The 25,965-nt window shown below is 35.8% G+C and overlaps 1 pseudogene; it reads right to left on the reverse strand.

Moving 5' to 3' along the window:
- Positions 1–22,358: 22,358 nt before the first annotated feature.
- LOC112282833 (12-oxophytodienoate reductase 1 pseudogene) lies at positions 22,359–23,844 on the reverse strand (annotated as a pseudogene).
- Positions 23,845–25,965: the final 2,121 nt, after the last annotated feature.

A 25,965-nucleotide genomic window follows, 5' to 3' on the forward strand; every position in this document is an offset into this window, starting at 1 on the left:
CAACCGAGTAGCTCACGAAGGCAACCCCGAGATGAAGAACTACATGTACCACGACGACGACGGAGGATATCGAGTAATCGATCACTGGTGATTGTATTTGAGATTGAGCCTGCTTACGATGGTCAACCAGAAGGCGTGTTTGCAGGACAATTTCACAATGAGGACACGAAAGTTCATGCTTGGTCAGAAGTCGAAGGCATGGGCCACTACCGTTGGCTTCAAGGGTCGATGAACCACTTACCTCGTGAACAACAGTTGGAGTTCATAGCAGAAGTTATGCGATAAATCTTCATTTTCTTGCATTGGTATTGATCAACAACATTGCTTCTCAGAGACCTCCAAGCTAAAGGAGGGGGTGATGTTAGGGACATATTCCTTAGAACTTTCTAGAGAGAAGTTTCTAGAACCTTCTAGAAAACAAGCCTCTGGAACCTTCTAGAAGAGAAGCCTCTAGAACCTTTTAGAGAGAAGTTTCGAGAAGCTTCTAGAAAGGAAGTCTCTGGAACCTTCTAGAAGAGAATTTTTTAGAAGTTTCTAGAAAGGAAGCCTCTAGAACTTTTTAGAAGCTTCCTAGTTAATAGAAGTAGCTCGAGAAGCTTCCTAGTTAATAGAAGTAGCTCGAGAAGCTTCCTAAGTAGGAGTATATATAGGGATCGAGGCTGAAGAGTTCTTCAGTCTCGACAATACATCTCTTGGAGTTCTAGTTCACCTTTCTGGTGTTGTTCTTGTACTCATCTATTTAATCTAGTTCTGCCACTTCTTCTTGAATTTCTTGTTAGATTTTAAGTCTATATTTTGTGTCCGTGACAGCTTCTTAGAAGCTTCATAGATGCTCTTTTGACTTTATACGTATCTTTAATTGACTTTTTGGATTAGAAACTTGGTCAACAAGTTGGCCATGTGCCACACATGTTGTTAGCATAAAGACCAAGCTAACTATGTGGCCCACACATAGGAAAACTTACCTTGTAAGTCAAGGCATGTGTCCTACAAAGTCAACACATATTGGAGGTCCTATAGAATGTCGCCATGTAGCCCCTAGTTAGATAGTATATATAGAGACAAGAGTGAAGCCTTCTTCACTCTTTTCAACTCCTTTCTTGCTTCCTATCTTATTTCAAGGGTCTCTAGTTTTCTTGGCTTTTAGCAATAGCCATTTTAGTTTCTTTTTTAATATATATATCAAGTTATTTCTATTTTGTCATCTTTCTATGAGAGAAGTCTCACTTGTTTATTTGTCTTTATCATATTCTTGTCCTTGACAGATTGACAAGAATACACCTATAATATTAGAGCTTTGCCTAATCTTGATTAAGAGTGGAGTACCCCTTTTTCTTGATAAGACACAAGCGTATTAGAAGTTGCGGATTACCCTCTTCTAAACTGATATTGTCTTTAGTATTTTCTTTGTTTTCAAGTTCTCTCTTCTATTTGTCTTGAGCAAGATTAGACATCTTTTCTTTTCTAAGTGTTATCATGGCAGAACTTGTTGAAATGAAAAGTCCAATGGCACAAATATAAGAATAATTGAGGGAGTTAATGCTTGCGATGCATCAACTCAATTTACGACCACAAGGAGCAACAAGATTGGCAGGAAGTGAAGATATAGAAATGATTGGAGCTGCTTCAACATCTGCACCAAATCATGTCCCTTTTCCTATGGTGGAACGTCCTTCCAGTGTTAAAGAACCAAGAATTGCCCTACCCAAGAAGTTTGATGGCACCAGATCAAAGTTTAGATGATTTATCAATCAAGTACAACTTGTGATTGAACTTCAACCCCAAAGCTATCCAACTCGAGGATCACAAATTAGATTCATTGGTACGCTTTTTTCAGGTTCAGTATTATCATGGTTTTTATCTTTTTTTGAACGACGAGATCCAATATTGGATAATCTAGAGGTTTTTTTGGCAAAGTTTTGATCCATGTATGGAAAACATGATGCAATTTGTATTGCAACCAATAAGATTCATATTTTACGACAAGACAATCGATTAGTAACGTTGCTTCACAATTCTAATAACTTGCAACTGATATCAAGTGGGATGATGCTGCACTTATTAGCCAATTTCTCTACAAATTATAATATGAGGTAAAAAAATTAATGCTCAACTTACCTGATCCTCAAACATTGGATCAAGCAATTGACTTTGCTATGAAGTGCAACAATCGCCTTTTTGAATTCCGATCTGAGAACTATACAAGTGGACCTCAACGTAACTATAATTCAATAGCAACACCAACATCTCTTCAACACATACATTTGGAAGTAAAAGATATGCAAATTGATGTAGTACATTTCAAACCTCTTACTAAGCAAGAAAAGACTCGTCGTTGTCAAGAAAGATTGTACTTATATTGTGGAGAACCTAAGCACAATGCTCAACATTGCCCACAGAAGTGACGCAATTATAAAATGAGGAGTATGGCGATCAAAGAAGATAGCATGTCAGAAAACAAACTTGTCCTGCTACAATAGGGACTGTGCGGGTAGAACCTTGTACAACGCCTAGTGAAGGTCCTATCCTTTCTTCAGAACCCTCTCCATGTTTTACAATAAATGTTATTATAGTATCTAAATATCTCAAAGTCTCTACCTTGCTAGATTCAAGAGTCTCAACATATTTCTTAGATGAAAAAATTGCTAAAAGATATAGCATATTTTTAGTAAAGAAAACTAAACCTTTTCATGTAGAAGTTATAGATGGTCATCCGTTGTCTTCAGGAGATGTTACTCATAAAATCCTTCCTATAGAAATAGCAACTAATGATCATAGTAGCTTTAAAATATTTAATATTATTAGATCTCCTTCTAATTCAGTAATTTTAGGTTTATCATGGCTAAAAAAATATAATCCTAAAATAAATTGGACTTCTCGTAGTCTTAACTTTCTGAAAGTATAACTAAGAGTGTAGTTAATCAACTAGAAAGTCATAAGTCTAGTATAATTAAACCTACATTTGTAGGTGCAAGTAATTTCTTACATGCTGCAAAAGAAGGATCACCTTGTGTCATTTATGCCACACCTGTTTTTATTGGTGGAACGACTTCAAGTGCCATTCTAAGCCAATATCAAGATTTTCAAGATGTATTTAAGAAAAAAAAATGTGAATACTCTTCCAAAACATCGTTTCTATGACTGCTCAATTTACCTTGAAGAAGGAACACAACCGCCTTTTGGACCAATCTACAATTTATCTCAAAATGAGTTGCCTGAACTCAAGGAGTATATTGAAGAGAATTTGGTTAAGAACTTCATACGCCATTCCAAATGTCTAGTAGGAGCTCCAATTTTATTTGTGAAGAAAAAAAATGAATCATTACGGATATGTATTGATTATCGAGGACTCAACAAAATCACTATCAAAAATAGATACCTGCTATCTTTGATATCTGGACTTCTTGATCAGTTGAATCAAGCTAAGATCTATATAAAAATATATCTATAAGGAGTATACAATTTGATACGCATCAAAGAAGGAGATGAATGGAAGACTGCGTTTCGGACAAGGTATGGACATTTCGAATACAACGTTGTCGTGTTGTAACACGAGTATACAGTGAAAATAAAAGAAAAAAAAAGAAGAAGGGGAATTTTATTAATATTCAGTTACTTCGAATATTGGGAGCATCAACCAACTCCAGTACAAATACTGAGTGGTCAGGTTCAGTCACTCCGTTACAGTTAGCCGAGGCATATTGAAATGTTCCATTCGATTCCAATAACGGGAGTCAGCAAGAAGAGAAGGACCAATTCATACGACGGGTTCGAGGAGCTAATTGGATCCAATTTTGATAATCCAATCCGGGTCCTCTTATCCAATATGAGACCTGAATTGGCCGGTCAACCCAATGCAGTCTAATTACGGGAAATCCAGGTCTTACTATGGGTCTTAGTCAATCTGACGTGAGGACCAATTTGACCCAATTACGGGAACATCCAGGTTACTACGGGCATCTTTCCCAATATAGGACCTGAATTGGTTGGGCGACTCAATGTGGTCCCGATTACGGGGTTTCGATTCTGTTTCGGGCTGTCCTATTCTCTGTGCCATTTCAGGGAACGTTGTTTACGATAAATGGATCTCTTAAAGGTAAAAACGAAGGAGAAGGCCTTGATGACGTGAGCCAATTTCGGATCTAAGCTCTGACGGCGGGAGCCAATTCCGGATCTAAGATGGAAGATTGAAGAAATTCAGAGGATAAGGTTAGGAGAGAATATAGTTTTAGGGAGGGAGGTTTTTGAAGATCAAGGGAATTAGAGAGAGGAGCTTCATGCTTCAGGTCAGGGAAGGAAAGACATAGAATTTGGATTTTTCTTCTTCGTAGAGTTTTGGGAAGACTGAGGCAATCGCTGCTGAAGTCAGTGTTGTAATGGTGAATCGGGATTTTTAAATGAAGTAGGTTTGAATACTCTTGACTGTTTTGTAAAATCGAGTTATGTCTGTGATTGAAGGATTAAAGGGGTGTCTATAGGATTGAGTATGCGGAGTGAATGAAATTTATTGGGTTAATCTTATAGGACAGTCAGTGGATACAAGATCGTAAGTACAAAGGGGTATTGAAGATTAACAGTTTGGGTTGTTCGGGGTTCTCTGTAACGTCTAGAGACCTATTGACTGGGGCAAAAAAAAGACTTCGACAAGCAGTCGAAGAGCATCCGTATAGATTTATGGTACATTGTTGCAGTCGTTTATATTCCAGCAGTCAAAAACTGATAGACTGCTTGACTATCGGCGAATCTCCATACTACCTTCTACAGCCAGACGCCCGGCGCGTTCTCGAGCAGGAAAGCACGTAATATGACATAAGTGGTGAACCCGACGTGAAAGCTTGAGGTAGAAGGTATTGAATTTTGGTTGATTTTATCTTTATTTTTATGGAAAACGAAAATAAAAATTTTGAAGGATTTTTGGGAGAAGTTTCTGGTGGGGAGTCTTCTAAAGGACAAGGTATGCACATGGATCCGTCTATTGCTAGTTTGTTTCAAGCCTTCTCATTGTCAATGCAGCAACAGCAAAGCAATGATCGAAAGGAAGCTTTGGCAACCAAAGCATTGCAAGCAGTGGTCAATAAAATTGATCAATTTGATGGGAGGAATATTTCAAAGTATTTAAGATGTTATGTTCGTGAAATAGAATTAAATCGGGTTTCTGAGAAGAAAATGGTTGCACTATTTGGACTTGCCACGATACCGGAGATAAGGGACCACATTACATCGATTACGGATCGTTGTGGGAATTCATGGGAGGATTTTTCACATGCATTGAAAGACGAATATTTCTTGGAAGATGCTGATCGCGTTACTAAGAAGCTGTTTCTGGGATGGATTGAACGGCCCAATAAGAATTTGCAAGCAACAAAGCTACTAAGAGAATTTGAGAGGCAGTACTCTCAATTATCGAAGGTAGAAAAATTGACATAAGAGTCGAACAAAGTTGATCTATTTCTTCAAGCTGCTGATGGAGAATTGCAAGAGAAATTAGAACCCCTTCTTGAAGACAAAGAAGAAGATGAAGGATTGACGACGAAGTGGAAGAACGTTGAAGATGCGATGGGGTTGCTTACAAAAAAAGAAAGGAGGAAGGATAGGAGCAATATTTCGAAAACAGTACAAGCATCCAAAGCTCCAGTACGTACAACACCACCGACAATGCCTACAGTTCAACCTTCGACATCCTTGTCAAAGAAAGCAGATATGGGTATGGAAGAAATTATACGAGGAATGCGAGATCTTCAAATCAAATTGGCAAGACTTGAAGAGAATACTTCTATAAATAATTCGAAGAATGTTTCAAAACAAGGATATGTACAAAGATGCATTTGGTGTGATGATGCTTCACACACTAGAAAAGATTGCAATGAATTTAATAATATGATACGGCAGGGAATTATTTGCTGGAAAGATGAGAAGATAGCATTGAAAGATAGGGAGGATCTTCTTCAAACCAATTTTGGCAAGGAAGGAATGAGAGCATTGGTTCAAGATTACTTAAAAGGGCATGAAACAGTAGCACGAGAAAGTGCAAGTTATGGTGCTAGAGTAGATGATGAAATTGGTGGGAGTACGGAAACTAGTGAGTTTTGGGCTTCTGCCGTTTCTACAATGCAAGAAGGGAAATTACCTCGAGAAGCGTTATTGAGAACTGCAGCTACAATACGAGGAAGAACAGGTTGGGAGGATCCTCTTGAGTCTCTTTCAGTTCATGCATATATTGCTAAGAGCCAACATGAAGCTTTGATGGAAGAAAAAAGACGAGGAAATTTTGATGATAATAGAGAAGGAAATTCTTTTAAGAGGCAAACTCGAGGAGACAAGGCTCGGGAGGCAACTTCACAAGAATTGCCTGTAAAGGATACCTCAGCATCATTGGGAGAAAAAACAACGGAGACAAAAGATAAGGGCAAATCAATTGCTTATAAGCTACTTTCTGACATTGAAGCGGCAACAAATTTGAAAGGGGTGTTGGAAGAACGTATATTAAACGCTAAGGTGGAATTCACATTGAAAGAAGTCTTGGAAATTGCAAAGAAGGAGTTTCATGATATTATCATTGACAGCATTAAGCGAAAGAGGCAATTAATGAGCGAAACTGAAATGAGTCATGCTATTGATGCAAGAATATGTAGAGATGAAGAAGAGGTTGATATTGGTTACAAGTAGCCAACAAATGAAAAGAATGGGTATAATCAGCGAGTACATTTCGAAGATTCTAGTGACAAGGAAATGGAAACTTTGAGCCATTATACTCGAAAGCATTGGGCAAGGGCAACTACTGAGGTATTGGTGAAGGTAGGAGATATAGAAGAACCAATAGTTGCCTTGGTGGACCATGGTTCTGAAATAAATCTCATGTCTAAAGATCTTTATAAGAAGCAAAAATGGCCAATTGATATGGAACATGGATGGGCAATACGAGCAGCTAATAACACACGAGGCGAATTATATGGAGCTTGTCCAGATGTCAAAATTCGGATTGGGGATGTTGCGACGGAGCAACATTTCTTCGTTCAAGATACAACGTCTTATCCGTTGATTTTAGGACAACCTTATATCACGGCAACACGGATGGAAACAAAGGTACTTGACGATGGTTTTGCTTATGCAAGGGTACGGAGCGAAGATGGGAGGAAAGCTGTACAATTTCTAACAGTACCTCCTAACCATGAACGGAATCGAGATAGGTTGAGGGAGAAACCATTGCCAAAGATTGTTGAAGGATTTAAGGATTTTGGAGAGGTACCACTGTAAAGCGAGATTATGGAGGTACAAAAGAGGAGGTACTCTCGCGAGATGAAGGTGCCTTTGATGCGAGTTTTATTGGTATATTGGAGAATGGAAATATTATGTATAAGAAAGTTGATGATTTTAAAAGAAAAGAAAGAAAAAGATTATATGATATTGAAAGACAGTTACGCAAGATAGGTACATTGCAAGATGATGAGAGGATTTTGGATGTTTATGAAGAAAATGGACTGGAAGATTCATTGGAATTGATTACATCTATTGGGTTAGGGGATAATGATAAGATTGTTGAGATTCATTCGAGAGAGGTTTATACCATGCTTGAATCTTTTCAAGCACTAGAAGTCACAGTAGAAACGAGATATAAAATGGCAGATAAGAAGGTAAAGCCTGTTGCCGGACCATTACCAGAGGATTCTAAAGAACAAATGGGAGAAGCATCAAAAGAAGCAAGTTTAAGAGATCCAATGAGTATTGGACATCAATTTACTGAAGAGACTTTTGAAGAATTGAAGATTGGTTCTGATGGTTCTTTATTGCCGGAAGAAATTACTTGCTTCAAAAAGATGTTGGCTAAACAAGATAGATTGATTGCCTTCGAATCTCATGAAATTGGGTGTGTGGATCCAAATATTATAACACCTATGGTTATCTTCACTGTACCGCATGTACCTTGGAATCTAAGACCGATTTCAGTACCGAGGGCACATTTACCTAAATTGGTGGAACTATTGAAAGAAAAGATAAAGATGAAAATATTAGAACCTTCATTTGCGCCGTATTCTAGTCGATGGTTTACGATACCTGAGAAGAATGGGTCACTGCGGTTTATTCAAGATATGCAGCCGGTGAATGCTGTAACTGTCAGGAATGTAGGAATTGGACCTATTGTGGATGAATTTGCTGAGGCGTTTGCTGGAAGGGCGATCTATTCAATGGGTGATTTGTATTCAGGTTATGATCAATTTCAACTTGCCGAAAGAAGTAGAGATATGACAACGATGAGGACACCACTTAGATTGGTTAGAATGTGCACTCTTCCTCAAGGCGCGACCAACTCAGTTGCGCATATGATGAATGGGATAAATAAGGTATTGAGAGATTTTATTCCGGAAAAGACTATGCCTTTTCTAGATGATGTTCCTATAAAAGGGTGTAGAGAAGGAGACAAGGATGAAACTTTAGATACGAGGGGGTGTCGCAGATATGTTGTTGATCATATACAAGATTGTGAAAAGATTTTGACTCGGCTTGGAGAAGTTCATCTTACATTATCGGGTATGAAGTCCGTATTTGGAGTGCGAGAGGTTGTAATTGTTGGACATTTATGCGGATCTTATGGAAGAAAATCAGATCCGACTAAAGTTGATGCAATTGGAAGGATGAAAGAGGATTGTGGTTCTTTAACAGAGGTTCGCAGGTTTTTGGGTGCATGTGTATTTTATCGAATCTGGATCCCTCATTTTCCTCACATAGCGGATCCATTATATGAACTGTTACGCAAGGGTTACCGATTTGAATGGAAAGAAAGGCATATTCAGGCAATGCAAAGATTGAAGAAATTATTGATGTCACCTCCAATATTGAGGAAGGTTGATTATAAGTGCAATAGACCAGTGATTCTTACTGTAGACGCTAGTCCAATTGTCGTTGGATGGGCGGTGGGTCAAGATGATTCGAATGGGAGTAGATTTGCAGTTCAATTTGGGGCTAAAGTTTTAAGTATTCGTCAGCGTGCATATTCGCAAGTCAAAAGAGAACTTTGGGGAGTTGTTTCGGCTATGAAAGCTGAAAAGGACTATTTGATTGGGGCAGTAGTAGTAATTGAAACAGATTGCTTGCCATTGCTTGGAATGATTATTAACTGTTCAACGCCAGATATTGCAATGTTGAGATGGATTGCTTATATTAAGTCACTAAATCTAAAATTTAAGCATATTACTGGAAAGGACAATTTAGTAGCAGACATGCTATCTCGAGCAAGATACGAGAGGGAGGACGAAATGGTTGAAGACATTGATGATGTCGGATTGAAATTCTATTCAATATCAAATCTCAACAGAGAAGACAAGCTATTTCTTGAAGAATCTTATGAAGGAGAATTATTGGATATTGGTCATTATTTGAATATCTTATCTAAGCAGGGGAATTGGTCTATAGAAAAATTCAAACAAATAAGAAAAAAAAGCATATGGATTTTTACTTCGAGATGGATTCTTATGGAAGAGACCGAAGAAAGGAATTGGGATGCCACAACGAGTGATAGGCAAAAGGGAAGAAAAACTAAAATTATTAAAGGAGTTTCATGATAGTTTATGGACAGGGCATAGAGGAATCTGGGCTACTTTTGCTAAACTCAAGGAACGATATTGGTGGAAAAATATGTATCGAGATGTACTCTCATTTGTAGAGACATGTGAAATCTGTCAATCGTATTCTAATATCCGACATCGAGATGGTCTTCATCCTACGTATCCTCTGGCTATTCATTTTAAATGGGTTGTTGATTTGGTTATTATGCCGGTTGGGTTATGGCAGATGAGATATTTGGTTTTAGCTCGTGAAGATTTATCAAATCTAGTAGAAGGAAGAGCATTGAGGACAAAATCTACAGAGAGGATTTGTAGGTTTTTGCTTGAAGATGTCATTTGCCGTTACGGGTGCGTAGGAAAAATCACTGTAGATCGTGGAGAATTAAATGCACAAGAAGCTCGTAAGTTCTTTGAAAAATGTGGAGTTAAACTATCACTGACTACTGCTTATAATCCAGAAGGGAATGCGAAAAGTAAACGCGGTCACCCGCCGATTGTGAAAGCATTGGTTAAAGCTTGTAATGGAAAAGTTAAAGAGTGGCCACGGCTTTTGTCATTTGCATTATGGGCTGATCGAACAACACATAGTTCGGTGACAGGATATATGCCAGTAGAACTTATGACAGGTCAAAAACCAATTATGTCGATTGAAGAAAAGGTACTTACTTGGAGTATGCTACCATGGGAAGATGGATTGACAAGAGAAGAACTTCTGGCTATTAGGATTCGACAATTGGAGCAAAGAATGGAAGATGTCCAGATAGCATTGGAAAGGTTAAAAAGAGCAAGGTTACAAAACAAGGCGCGATTCGATAAGCAACATCGATTGAGACCAAAAGCAATCGAGGAAGGTGACTGGGTACTTGTTTATGACAATAGTCTGGATAATCAACATAGTACTTTGCGAAAATTTTCAAAACGTTGGTTTGGACCATATGTTGTAACAACTGTTCATGATAATGTGACTTACTCATTACGGGAGTTAGATGGTACAAAATTGAAAATACCATTTGCAGAGAAGCGAGTAAAAATATTTAAACGAAGACACGCGGAGATGAATATGGAAGACCTTAATGAAGGTACAGAGATTCTGCACCAAGAAGATGAAAGTGATTTGGAAAATGAAGGTGACGAAGATGAACTGGACAAAGACGTAGGGGATATATTCTGAATCAAACAGCAATTGGATAAATTGGTGCATACCGGAGGATGCACAGGTTCAGAGGGGGTGGATGTCGTGTTGTAACACGAGTATACAGTAAAAATAAAAGAAAAAAAAAAGAAGAAGGGGAATTTTATTAATATTCAGTTACCTCGAATATTGGGAGCATCAACCAACTCCAGTACAAATACTGAGTGGTCAGGTTCAGTCACTCCGTTACAGTCAGCCGAGGCATACTGAAATGCTCCATTCGATTCCAATAACGGGAGTCAGCAAGAAGAGAAGGACCAATTCACACGACGGGTTCGAGGAGCTAATTGGATCCAATTTCGATAATCCAATCCGGGTCCTCTTATCCAATATGAGACCTGAATTGGCCGGTCAACCCAATGCAGTCTAATTACGGGAAATCCAGGTCTTACTACGGGTCTTAGCCAATCTGACGTGAGGACCAATTTGACCCAATTACGGGAACATCCAGGTTACTACGGGCATCTTTCCCAATATAGGACCTGAATTGGTCGGGCGACTCAATGTGGTCCCGATTATGGGGTTTCGATTCTGTTTCGGGCTGTCCTATTCTCTGTGCCGTTTCAGGGAACGTTGTTTATGGTAAATGGATCTCTTAAAGGTAAAAACGAAGGAGAAGGCCTTGATGATGTGAGCCAATTTCGGATCTAAGCTCTGACGGCGGGAGCCAATTCCGGATCTAAGATGGAAGATTGAAGAAATTCAGAGGATAAGGTTAGGAGAGAATATAGTTTTAGGGAGGGAGGTTTTTGAAGATCAAGGGAATTAGAGAGAGGAGCTTCATGCTTCAGGTCAGGGAAGGAAAGACATAGAATTTGGATTTTTCTTCTTCGTAGAGTTTTGGGAAGACTGAGGCAATCGCTGCTGAAGTCAGTGTTGTAATGGTGAATCGGGATTTTTAAATGAAGTAGGTTTGAATACTCTTGACTGTTTTGTAAAATCGAGTTATGTCTGTGATTGAAGGATTAAAGGGGTGTCTATAGGATTGAGTATGCGGAGTGAATGAAATTTATTGGGTTAATCTTATAGGACAGTCAGTGGATACAAGATCGTAAGTACAAAGGGGTATTGAAGATTAACAGTTTGGGTTGTTCGGGGTTCTCTGTAACGTCTAGAGACCTATCGGCTAGGGCAAAAAAAAGACTTCGACAAGCAGTCGAAGAGCATCCGTATAGATTTACGGTACATTGTTGCAGTCGTTTATATTCCAGCAGTCAAAAACTGATAGACTGCTTGACTATCGGCGAATCTCCATACTACCTTCTACAGCCAGACGCCCGGCGCGTTCTCGAGCAGGAAAGCACGTAATAGGACAACGTCATACCTTTTGGACTTACAAATGCACCAGTAACATTCCAACATCTAATGAATAATGTCTTTTGGGAGTTTTTGGATGATTTTATTGTCAATTACCTAGACGACATCTTAATCTATTCTAAGAATCCAGAAGAACATGAAATTCTTGTTCGTGAAGTATTACAAAAATTAAGAGATGCAAGACTCTATGCCAAGATAGAAAAGTGTATATTTCACACTATTCAATTCGACTTCTTAGGATATATCATTTCAATTGATGGACTTATGATGGATCCTAAGAAAGTTCAAACTATTATGGATTAGAAGATCCCAAAAATGATAAGAGATGTCCAATGCTTTTTGGGATTTGCCAACTACTATCGGATCTTCATCAAAAACTTCTCTCAAGTTGCAGCTCCACTTACACGTTTGACTTGCAAAGACAAACTTCAATGGAATCAAGAAGCAGAAGCAGCATTTGAAGCTTTGAAGATAGCCTTTGTTTCTGCACCAATCTTGTATCATGTTGATTTTTTTAAACCATTTTTTATGGAAATAGATGCATCAAATTTTTCTTTGGGTGTCGTATTGTCACAAATGGGAATAGATGATAAACTTCAACCAATAGCTTTTCATTCTAGAAAATTTTCAGCAGTAGAGATCAACTACGAGATCCATGACAAAGAACTTCTTACAATTGTGGATTCGTTTCAAGAATGGCACCATTATCTAAAAAGGTGCTTCTAGTCCAGTCACAGTGTATACGGATCACAAGAACCTTGAATATTTTATATCAACACGTGTTTTGAATCATCGCCAAGTCCATTGGAATATGTCTTTGTCAAGATTTGAATTCAAGATTACTTATCGACTAGAGAAACAACAAAGTTTGTTAGATGCACTTTCTAGACAAACTTATCTTGCACCAAAGGAAGGAGATGTTGTTTTTTATCAACAACAGATAATTTTCTTGAAGCTAGAGCATCTTCATCTTCGAGCAATGAAATCAACACTAACTGTTGATTCAACTTCCATTAAGCAAGTTCAATCAAGTATGTCTTCTAATCCTCTTATTCGTGATATTAAGGGAAATCCTTCAAAGTCTCATCATACTTCCAAGTTTGAATTTAAGAAGAATCTACTATATTTTGAGGGACGCCTATATGTTCCAAAAGGTGAAGCTCGATTACGTGTTCTTCAAGCTCTTCATGACTTTCCAGTAGCATGACATTTTAGGTACAATAAAACTTTGGAATTAATATCCAGCGACTTTTGGTGGCCCCAAATGTGGAAAGCAATTAAAGATTTTGTATAATCTTGTGATGTTTGCTTGAGATCAAAAACTCCTCATCATCGACCTTACAAACTTCTTCAGCCATTACACATTTCAGAACAATCATGGTCTTCTATTTCTATGGATTTCATCATGGACCTTCCAATCTCAGGTTCTTATGACTCTATATTCATGATAATAGATCATTTTACCAAAATGGCACATTTTGTACCATGTACAAAATCTATCACAAGTGAAGAAACAGCTAAGCTCTTTCTTGACAATATCTATCGCTATCATGGATTATCCAAGGATATTATATCAGATAGTAGAACTCAATTTGTATCAAGATTTTGGCGGACTCTTTTCAAGATTCTAAAAGTAGATATAAAACTATCTTCGGCATTCTATTCTCAAACTGATGGACAAACGGAGCGTGTTAATTAAGTTTTAGAGTAGTATTTAAGATGTACCATTAACTACCAATAAAATGATTGGACAATTCTTTTTCCATTGGCAGAGTTTGCTTACAATAACACGATACATTCTTCTACAAAACAAACACTTTTTTTTGTTAATTATGGTTATCATCTATGACTTGATACTTTTGACTTTTCAAAAGTTGATAATCCTCCTGCGAAAGATTTGGCAATTCATTTTTCAGAGCTACATGCAACGATTAAGGCGCAGTTAAAAGAAGCACAAGAATAAAAAAAGGTCAATGCAGATGTCTATCACAAAGAACAACTACCATTTCACATGGGTGATAAGGTATGGTTACTTCGTCGCAATATTAAGACCACTCGTCCTTGTGACAAGTTGGACTATCGAAGGCTTGGACCATTTTCTATTTCTGCACAAATGAATCCAATTGTATATCGTTTACATCTACCGAAGTCAATAAAAATCCATCAAGTATTCCACGTGTCTCTTCTTGAACCATACAAGATAGTGGACATACCAAGAAAAAGACAAACTCTACTTCCTCCTATAGAAGTGGATAATAATGAAGAGTTTGAAATGGAAGAAGTCTTAGATTCAAGGCGGCGTCGAAATAAATTAGAATATCTTATCCATTGGTACGGATATAATATTAGTGAATGCATATGGGAGCCAGTAAAAAATCTTATAAATGCAACAAAGGCGGTGGAGGCTTTTCATCGACGACATCTATCAAAATCAAGATGAAAATCTTCTTTATAAAAGAAACAAGATCTATACAAGATATCATTTTATTTTCAATTCTTGTTTGTAGCTTCTTTGTAATTGTGATGTTCAGGAGATCGAGAACCAACAACCAGTGGATTTGACTCAAGAGCCTTTGTTTGTTGACCTGCCAGATGAGACATTATGATTGTCTCAACCTTCAAGATGACGCAATTGAGATGAAGATCTTCAAGAATAACATGTTCTTCCTTGAATAGATGGCAAAATACAATACGTTTGGTATCACGACCTTGGAAGGGACTCCTGATGTTTGGTGATTTTACTAGAGGTAGGAACAACTCTTGATGGTATTTCAAATGTTTTATTCCAAGAAAGTAATAAAGGCCTCAACAATGATCAAATAATTGGGTGGTTTTCTCACCCTGGTATGGGACACTACCGATAGTTGAGAGGCCCTATCAATCATCTTCAAAGAGAATAAAGATCAAAGTATGTGGCGAATATAATTCGTCGCATCATAGATTTCTTCAACATATGATTACCACTCCTCGTGGAACTTGTTCCTAGAAGGGAGGGTAATGTCACAGACATATGCATGTAAGCCAATAATTACATGTATAAATAGGTAGAAGTAAGTAAAAGTAAGTTAATTCTATAGTATTTGATATGAAAGCTTCTTAGAAGCTTCATAGACACTGCTTTGACTTTATATGTGTCTTTAATTGACTTTTTGGATTAGAAACTTGGTCAACAAGTTGGCCATGTGCCACACATGTTGTTAGCTTGAAGACCAAGCTAACTATGTGGCCCACAAGTAGAAAAACTTGCCTTGTAAGTCAAGGCATGTGTCCTATAAAGTCAACACATATTGGAGGTCCTATAGAACGTCGCCACGTAGCCCCTAGTTAGATAGTATATATAGAAAAAAGAGTGAAGCCCTCTTCACTCTTATCAACTCCTTTCTTGCTTCCAGTCTAGTTTCAAGGTTCTCTAGTTTTCTTAGCTTTTGGCAATAGCCATTCCAATTTCTTTCTTTATATGTATATGAAGTTATTTCTATTTTATCATCTTTATATGAGAGAAGTCTCACTTATTTATTTATTTATTTTTATCATGTTCTTGTCTTTGACACTTAATTCCTAATGAAATTGGCTCATCAATGCATCTTCTTCTTAATTTATATCACATGCTAATTTTCAAAAATTTGAGGTATACATTGATGCAAAATGCATTCTTTATCAAAGGCTTCGAATTTTAGTTGTTGAAGAATAAACCTTATCATGTTCACTAAATGCTTCTGCAAATCTTGCCAAAAATGCTTCAAAATTGTACAATATAGGAGAATTCTTTTCATATAATGGAGAAAATTAAGATAATGCTTGACCTAAGAGCAAAGTTTCAATCAAAACAACACAAGATACTTCAATGAAATATCATTGAGGTTGAAGCAAGGTGATTAGTTATACTTGGTTTATAAAGCTACAAGATTTTAAGTGGGTACCATCGAACTTTTTTGAAAGGCTAATCCTTGGTTCTTTTACTATTATTGTTGTCAAATCATTATCTTGAGAGGATGCACCTTCTATGTTTCTTGAAGCAGATATAGTCATTTGAAAATTTGAAACCTCTATTGCCATTTGTTGTAGTGGTTGAGGCACTGCGGTATGGCCTCACATAACTATAAAAAGAGTCTACTAGTGCATCTAACAGGACTACTAAGAGAACAATCATATTGAGTGCTTGTAGATTGTGGCTCTACAAAAAATTACATCTCAACTCAAATTGTCGATTAGCTTAGAATTAAAACTAAGGCAATGAAGGAAGGAAGTATATACCTTACAGATGATTGAGAGAACGTATTGAATGAGATATGTAAAGAAAAAACCTTGAAATTGATAGACGCCTATGTCTTAAGAGAGAGATTCAAGGAAACAAAACTAACGTATGATATCGTTGGTATGCCATGGTTGAAGATGGAAAATAAGTAAGTTGATTGAATAGCAAGGACAACCTCTTTTAAAGATGGAGGATGCAAAGTAACTCTTTACATCTCTACATGAAGTGAAGAAGAAAGATAATCTGTAATCAAAGACATACTCGTAAGGATGATCTTTATGAAGATGCAAATACAGAATGAATAACCTATATATATGGTGGTTCCAAATCTTGTGCCAGTAGTAGGAAAGACAATTGAAGAGATAGAATGAGCATAGCAATTCATATGAAAATATCAGGATGTCTTTTCAATTGATCTACCTAGTACCATACTTCTTGATTAAGATGCCCCTTTTCAAATAGAACTATTGCCTATAGCCAAATCACCAAATCGACTAATTTATTATCTAGCACTAAAAGGACTTAAAGAGCTATGGAAGACATTGAACAAACTCTTAGAAAAAGACATCATTCAAGAAAACACATCACCATAGAAAGCACTTATATTCTTTGCATCCAAGAAAGATGATGGACTTTGTATTTGCATCAACTATCGAGGCTTCAATAAGCAGAATATTAAAAATGCATATTTACTTCTATGCATGGATGATCTTCTTCACCAACTTCGAGATGCGATCATCTTTAGTAAATTAGATCTTTGGAGCATCTATTGGCAAACAATTATTATAAGAAAAGATGTAGAAAAGATGACATTTTATACACGCTATGGACATTTCAAATGATTGGTTTTATCTTTTGATATCACCAATGCTCCAGCCTCTTTTATGGATCAAATGAAAAAAAAAATTGAGATCTTTTAGACAAGTATGTAGTCATTTCCATTGATGATATCCTTATATATAGTAAAATCCTTGAAGAATATAAACAACACCTACAAGAAGTATTGCGCGAGCTACAAGTTAGTTGCTTCTATTATAAGAAATCTAAATGTGAATTTTGAAAGTTGAAAGTCATCTTTTTGGAGCATGTGGTGTCCTTTGAAGGCATGCATATGGAACAAGATAAGGTGAAAGCAGTGGAGGATTAGCCAACTTCCAAAGATGTTTTCAAAGTTTGCTCATTTTTAGGTCTTGTTAGATACTATCGCTATTTTATTCAATAAATTACTCATATTTCTGTCTCATTGACAAACCTATTGAAAAAAGGTGCCTCATTTGAATAGAAATTGGAGTAGCAAAATGCCTTTAATAAGTTGAAGGAAGCATTCATTACTACTCTAATATTGTAGCCATATGATCATAATCTTCTTTATATGCTTGACATTGATGCTTCTAACTTTGCTATTGGAGTAATCTTTCAACAAGACTTTGGTAGGGGCCTTCAACCTATGGCATATGAATCATTCAAGCTCAAAATGATAGAATGTAATTACTTTGCACATAATAGAAAATAATTAACAATTGTACATGCCACAAAGATGTGGCGACACTATCTATTGGAAAAGCCAGTAGTTGTTTAGAGTGACCATCAATTCTTGCTATATGATTTGCATCTAGAAAATATGAAATTGTGGCATCATCGTTGAGAAGAATAGCTATAGCTTTTTTATATCTAGCTTGAGTATAAGCACGGGCAATAACATACTGTGCTAGAGAGCTTATCATAGAGACCAAACTTGAAGGATAAATCGGAAGATAAGGTAAAAGTTGCTACCATTACTAGTCTTATTTCAAATTTAAGCAAAGAGGCAGAATAGAAGGAAGCTATGCATCAAAATGCTCATTTCAAGATGGTTAGTGATGAGCTAAAAATGAATAATTTATAATATCAAAATTACATTCTTAATGATGGCTTGTTCTATTTTAAAATAAAAAATTATATATCTAATAATGCTAAACTCCGGACATGCATACTTTAGGAGGGACATGACATCCCAATATTTGGACATTTAGGACAAGTAAAGATTCTAGAATGGATCTTAAGAGCATGATTTTGGATAAGTTTGGATTATAATGTTCAAGCCTTTATATGCTGTTGCAGGTCATGTCAATGTAATAAAGTATGTAATGAGGCATTTCTTAGACTATTGCAACTAATTTTGCTATCTACGACACATTAGGAGCAAGTGACTATGGATCTTATTATGTATTTGTTCCAAATGCTTCATAATCATACTGCTATTGTTATCTTTATGGATCAACTCTCAAAGTAACTTTACTTGGCTATGATATGCTTGGATATTCATGCTCCAATGCTTGCACGAGTCTTCTTTGATATCGTCTTTTGTCATTATAGATTACTTTGTGTCATCGTTTCAGTTTGAGATCCATCCTTTACGGGAAGTTTTTGACAAGCCTTGTTCAAGCTACTAGGCACATGACTTGCCATATTTAGAGCCTTTCATCTCCAAATAGATGGGCAAATAGAGCATGCAAATCGGACCTTAGAAGATATTTTATAGGTATTTGTGGTGGTTCATCATAATCATTAGGATGAATACTTAATGCCCTTGGAGTTTGCTTATAATAATAGTATTCAAGCAAGTACTAGTTATTCACCATTTTTTCATAGTATCAGTCAGCATTCAATTACACCAATAACTCTCTATCGTTCCATCGACACCAACAACCTGACAATTGAGGAATTTATGTAATGGCTTATAAGAGGCATGATACTACCTTCTTATTGTATAGAATTAGAAGAAGCAATATGCAGATAACCATCGACAATACAAGACCTTCTAGGAAGATGATCAAGTATTATTCTCCAATGCCAACTTGCCACTTGTTACATCAATCTAAATCCATAAACTAACACCTTGGTGGCTTTGACCTTTCCACTTTTCTACAGTGATTTTTCATGTTACATACCACTTTGAGCTTCCGCCACATATTTGGGTCCATCCAAACTTTCATGTTTTGCAATTAAAGGAATTTCATACCAAGCCAAAGCACTTTTTGGATCAACTCAAATTACTACCACTACTAGTTGTAATTGATAACCAATAAGAATATAAAGTAGACAATATTTTGAAACATCACTATCTTCATTGTGGTTGTGGACATCCACAATTTTAATACAAAGTTCTTTAAAAATGTTATCCTATTTACGATGTAATATGGAAACTTACACAAAACTTCACCCATTGCCAAGAGGCAATTTAAAAATACCATTGGGTGTGAAACGAGGACGTTTCGTATTAGTGGAGGAAGATTGTCTATAATAAGGTATAGATAAGTTAATTGTGTAGATAATTAGAACCATGGAAGTCTTTAGAATTGGAGTTAGATGAGTGGATCAAGTGAGATCTATTGTAAAACATTCTAGAAAGAATTTAGGACGGTTATCTAAATAAGGCCTACCATAGAATCTTCTAAAAAAAGAATTTAAGGTAATTATCTAGGTGGGATCTACTACCTAGGAACATTCTAAAAACTTCAAGGTGGTATGACAAGGTATAAATAGGACTAGCCAAGGCCTTTTGGGGCATTTGGTGAGATATGGCTTCAAACCTTTTTTTTTTTAGTAAAATTTGATTTTACATCTTTCTATTCAGTTTTATTCTGTTTTGTTTCGATTTGTTTAGTTTTGTCTTTTATGTCCTATTCTGTTTAGTTCCATTCAGTTTTGTTTTATTTTGTTTTGTCCTATTTTGTGATGAGGCTTTATATTACTATAGATTTGAGGGATCTTGGATTTTTGAGATAGTTTGGTCATGTTTCAAATAATGTATGAATAAATATTTGATAAATATTCAAATTATTGGATGTAATATTTAGATAAATTCATTAATTTTGATGTAATATATTATTATCATATATATATATTTATTAGAATTATTATTTAGATAATATGAATAGATAGAAGTAAGTAAAAATAGATTAATTTCATAATATCTTCTAAGAAAGCTTTATAAAAACTTCATAGATGCTACTTTGATTTTATATGTATTTGTAGTTGATTGATAGGTTAAAAACTTGGTAACAAATTAACTATGTGCTTTACATGTTAGTAGCTTAAGAAACAAGCTAACTATATAGTGCCTATATAGAAAACTTGCCTTGCAAGTTAAGATATATGTTGTGCAAAATCAATATGTTTTAGAGGTCCTATAGAATATCACCATATAGCTCTTAAATAGATAGTATATATAGAGGCAAGAGTGAAGTTTTCTTCAGTCTTATCAACTTCTTTCTTACTTTTGGTCGAGTTTTAAGAAGTCTCTAGTTTTTTTTATTTTTTTTCAATAGCTATTCCAATTTCTATTTAATATATATACTTCCTTATTTCTATTTTATTATATTTTTTTGAAAAATTCTCACTTATTTATTTGCTTTCATTGAGCTCTTATCTTTGATAGTTATGTAGTTGAAAAGCTATGATTATATTTATTGCATAAATTAGATAAATATAGATTGAATGAATATGGATTAAATAGATGTGTGATCTTTGATTTATTATTAGATGAATAATTCAACTTGGATTATAATACATAGTAATTAATTAAAACTATTTAATTAATATTTATTTATATATATGAAAGTTTTAAGACATGCAATTGGATGCACTTAATTCTTTTCATACAAATAAGTATTATTAAGTAGTTAAAACCACTTCTACAACTTAAATGAATTTATTTATATATTTTAAATCACACGTGACTCAAATAAAATTAATTATGCATCTAAAATAAGTCATAGACTTCTAAATTTCAAACCACACTAATTTTATCATAAAAGATGCCATTGCAATCTTAGAACTTAAATAAAATTAATTATATAACTTTTATAATATAGACATAATTTTTATAATATAAATGAACTTCTTAAAGTCACATTATAATTTTATTAAAGCCACACCATGTAAACTATGTAATGATTAATTTAGTCCAATGTCATTCTATTCCATGCAATGTACTTATGACTATGATTCAATGCAGATGAAATTGATGATTATCTTCTATGTGTACAAAAGGTAGCCCATCCTTTGTGCTTGAGCATCTCTTTTGGTCAAGACCCTCCTCATGAGTGTAAAGTATAGCCTTATTGATATCGCCAATGAATCTCCTCTATTGATATTGATGCTTAGAAGTATGGATTAGATATTGACAAGATGAACAAGTTCAATTTACTATGGTAAAACATCCAAAAGGAGAGGCAAGCCAAGCAGGTAGAAAAATAAAAACATAGATTCAACATTGAGACATTGAAGGTGTTTTTTGAGAAGGCCCTTGCTAATATTTTTGAAAAGAAAACACACTTGCTTTAGAAGCGATGGTGCCATGTAATAGTTGATAATTGTATGAATTGAGCAAGATGCTATATAATAAAATTCAAAGACCTACTAGATCCCATCCAAATTGTTGTTGTAATATCAAGTGGCTTTTAGCTAGAAGGAATAAAATTTCTTGCTTGATTGAATTTTTTTTAAATCAACTATGTTTTTTTTCTAATATGCAAGCTCTTTTTGACCTATAGTGATATGTTGCAAAATTACTCATGGTTAAAATAGTTTTGTTAACATCTTGGATTTTCATATTTCCATTGCATGTGGACATACATGATTAGTGATGAATTGTTTTATGAATTTGGCTTATGAATCACTACCAAATCATAACCAAGTTTTCTTCATTCTTGTAAATTTGATGCTTTAATCCATTTTGTAGATTTCAAGGCAATTGGAGAGAGCTGTGCAAAACCTTTGCCTTACTACATTAATAATATTCTTGGCACTTTGAACCTTTTGGATGTTATAAACACTCATAATTGCAAAAAGGTCTGAAGTAACTAAAGTGCTGTTAGTCCTTTTTGTAGTTGCAAAATTAATAATGTTTTGTGATGGAGTATCTCATTGTGTTGGATTTGTATATTACCATCATAAAGAAGAGAGTCATATGCCTTTAATTTTTTTCACAACTAATTGTGTCTCATTTTTTCAACAATCAATTCCATCATTCCATGGGGCATTTTATTATTCCAATTTAGCTCGTCATTGAATGAGTGTTAATGAATGTTTAACTTCCATTTCTAATTGAATTATGAACTTTACACTTATGTATTGAATATGATTATTGTATTTTAAATTAGTATCAAATGTTTTTTTTGGGTGATATGTAATTTTTAACTTCTTATTTGTCTCATTCAGTCAGGATGATAATCACGAGGTTGTCATTACAGTGCTAAAGATTGTTCAAACTTGTCTAGAGCTGTTCTATCTAACTTGCATCTGAAAATAGTGCTGTACAAAACATTACGTATCATGCACACGTTCTGCCGAGAGAAAATGCTCACTAAACTATCAATCTAACTGCTAATGATAGTGCTAAATACCAATCGGCATTGTGACCTAGCATTAGCATCACACAGTGTTGCTAGAATGTCTTCCGACATACCAAGACGAATGGGGTTGAGCATCGACATGCACTTGGGTGCATTGAAAACAATAATACTTAAAAAACAGAAAAAGATGACTGAAAGAGTCCCACAACTCCACTTCGACTTTGCATTGACGATCGACGATTGACCATGACGATTGAGTGTTCGCAAAATCGTCGAGGAACGGATAATCTGTGTAGCCAACAACGGGGTCCTGCGTGTAAAAAGTGCTTCGATCGTACTTATTCAGAGGGGCGTTCCACACAAACCGTTTCGATAGATCTGGGTTGGATAGATACAGCCTGCCCCTACACGATAGGGTCTGCTCTCCCGCTAGCGATGGCGTCGTTTCTCGTTGCCCGGGTGAATCCGCCCCCAGCAATGAACGGTCCATTAAAAGCTTTCCGGATTAGCAACATCACGTCCTCGGTCGGAGCCTCTCCATAAGGTTCCAGCCTCCGCTCGATCACGTGGAGGTACAAAACCTTGTGATGGTTCAGAGCTTTGGCGATGTGGACTGCGAGGTCGCCGGAGTTGGAATTAGTCACTTCCAGTATGTCTGTGAAGGGAGAGATTCGGACTCCCCCCCGGTCTGACCCTATCGCCCTTCGGACAGCGCCCACGGTGTCGAGCAGAAAGCGGCAATGGTTCTCCACGGTCCCGCCATACTCGCCTGTTCTGTCGTTGGCGCCGTCTCTCAGAAACTGTTCGATTAAGTAGCCGTTGGCTTCGTGAAGCTCGACGCCATCGAAACCTGGAGGAGCAACCGATTGGAGTTCCGCGTGAAGTTCAACAGTCATGACATCCACTCAGAGATCCATGACTCATTCCCCGAGATTCTTGACGAATTTATCTGAACTATTGGGCTGGAAATGTCATGGTAGAACTGAAAGGTGCACCACAATGGACCTGCTTCAATGGCATTTCGAGCAGCTTAAGCGAAATCTTCAACAAAGAGAAGAACCTCATGAGTGTCGATTGCTTGCGGCTCTGAGAGGTCAGCCAGTCCTCCGTCTCCAAGGTACGTTTTTCCATAGTTTTTGATTCGCTGGTTGGTGGAGGAAGGAGGAGGTGCACCGTTCGGTTGGTAAGCTGCATGGAGCATCGCTCAAAAATGTCAACTAATTTGATCATCTACACCTTTTTACAGATCTCTTTTCTACACGCGTCATCAAATTTTTCGTTTACTACCAGTTTGTGATAGCCGTGGCAGGCACCGGAGGCTTACAAGTGTGAGAGAAGCGGCCACAGTGCCGTAGTTGGCAGAAGAAGATGCCGCCCTTGTCATGTACCCCTTGCACAATGGGCTTCCAAGCATCGATTTTCTCTCGACTCCAGATGCCTGGGACGAGGTGGTATCCTATCGCAGTCTCGGATACAACGGTTGCCTTGGAGATGATGAGACCACCCTCACATGCGCGTTGCGAGTAGTAAACACTGGCATACTTCTGAGGTACATAGCCATATGATCGACACCTGGTAAGTGGCCCATGCACAACCCTGCACACCGTTGTCAAAACTCACGTCAGCGCCAATTCAATTCTGCGTCCATACACATTCTTCGAAGCTCTCAATCGCCAGCATGAGGAATCGGCAGCAACATCCAAGCATTCGTCGAAATGACAACCTCTGTATTACCAAGAATCTTGGATGCTCAAAACACCACCTCACGACTGAATTCCACGATTCATTTCCGGCAGAGTATAGGATCAATCCAAAGTTCTTCGCAAGTGTTCAAACCAAGACCATCAACATTCTCTCAAAAGCACCTTCTCGAAGGAGGACTTATGGGATCTTATCGAATCACTACCAACAACCTCGTCCTCAGACACATCATCTAACACACAAGGGAAAACAGAAGAACCCCCAGATCGGAGAAGTATTTCTATATCATAATATATTGTCCAATTTTTTTCTTATTTTTTTTTAATGTAAATAAATACTAATTGTATGATTAAGTTGATCAAAATAAATATGTAATATATTACATAATACTAGTCAAGTGATTAAGTTGTTAAACAAGAGCATACAACAAAAAAATCTATGAATACTTAAGTACTAAAATTGTTGAATAAAAATGTATAACATAAATAACTTGATTAACATAATAATTTTGTATAACAATTAGATTAAACTCATCACCAAATTAACTTAAATATACTAAAAAAATCCAATTTCCTTTGTAAAGAAGTAAAAAGACATGAAGTTCTTTTTTATGCTTATTCTATCTAAATTAAAAAAGATCTATAAGAAATTAGAAGTCTTATCAAACTATTAAAGAAATAAATCAAGATAAAATTCCAAAGATATAATACATTGTAGTACTACTACTAAAAAGTAGTAAATTAAAAAATAGATATATGATAGAAAGAAATTATTTGATTATTGTTAATTACAAAGAACCTACAAAATCTTGAACCAAGACTAAAATATAAAAAAAGATGTTGACAAGACTAAGGATAGTCTCAATCTTATTTCTATATGCACCAACTACAAAAAAAGTCTTACAGAAGCCGCATAGGGTTTTCAAAGCTTATAGCCTATGTGCCAAATTGTAGGTTGTTTCTAACATAACTTCTTAAAAATGGAAATCTTGTAGAACAAGTTTTAATAGCTACATGACATATCTATAAAAATCTAAAAATCTAATATGTATTTAGAAAACCTTATGAAGGCTTTTTAATAAAGATATTATCTTTCCAATACGATTATATATGCTTCTATTTGCTTCTATTTTTATTTATTTAAATAGTATTTGCAACTCATTATAACTTGTTCAAAATTTGAATGCTTTTTAAGTTAAGAAAAACAAGAATATCAAATAAATATAATATATACTTATATTACTTAAGTAAATATGAGGAGATAAAAAGAAAAAAAAGTATGTAAAAACATATTAGATAGATATTATCTTCTTTAAAAAAAACTTTAAATCCAAATTAGATTTTTAAATTCTTTTAAATATGCAATATTATTACATATCTTTGAAAAGCCACTATAAAAGCATCTTATAACTTTAAAGCTTTTTTCATGCATTTAATGGTGTTTAAAAATTTTCAACATGATTCTTTTAATTTTCAAAATGAAAATAAGATTGAAGCCATCTTTAATCTTATTATTGTATTTTTCATGTTTCAACTTATATTAAAGACTCTTAAGTTCCTTTATAACAGCTATAACAGCTAATAACAGCTACTCTATTTCATT

The sequence above is a fragment of the Physcomitrium patens genome, chromosome 5 (assembly GCF_059467195.1).
Source record: "Physcomitrium patens ecotype Gransden chromosome 5, ASM5946719v1, whole genome shotgun sequence".
Lineage (NCBI taxonomy): Eukaryota > Viridiplantae > Streptophyta > Bryopsida > Funariales > Funariaceae > Physcomitrium > Physcomitrium patens.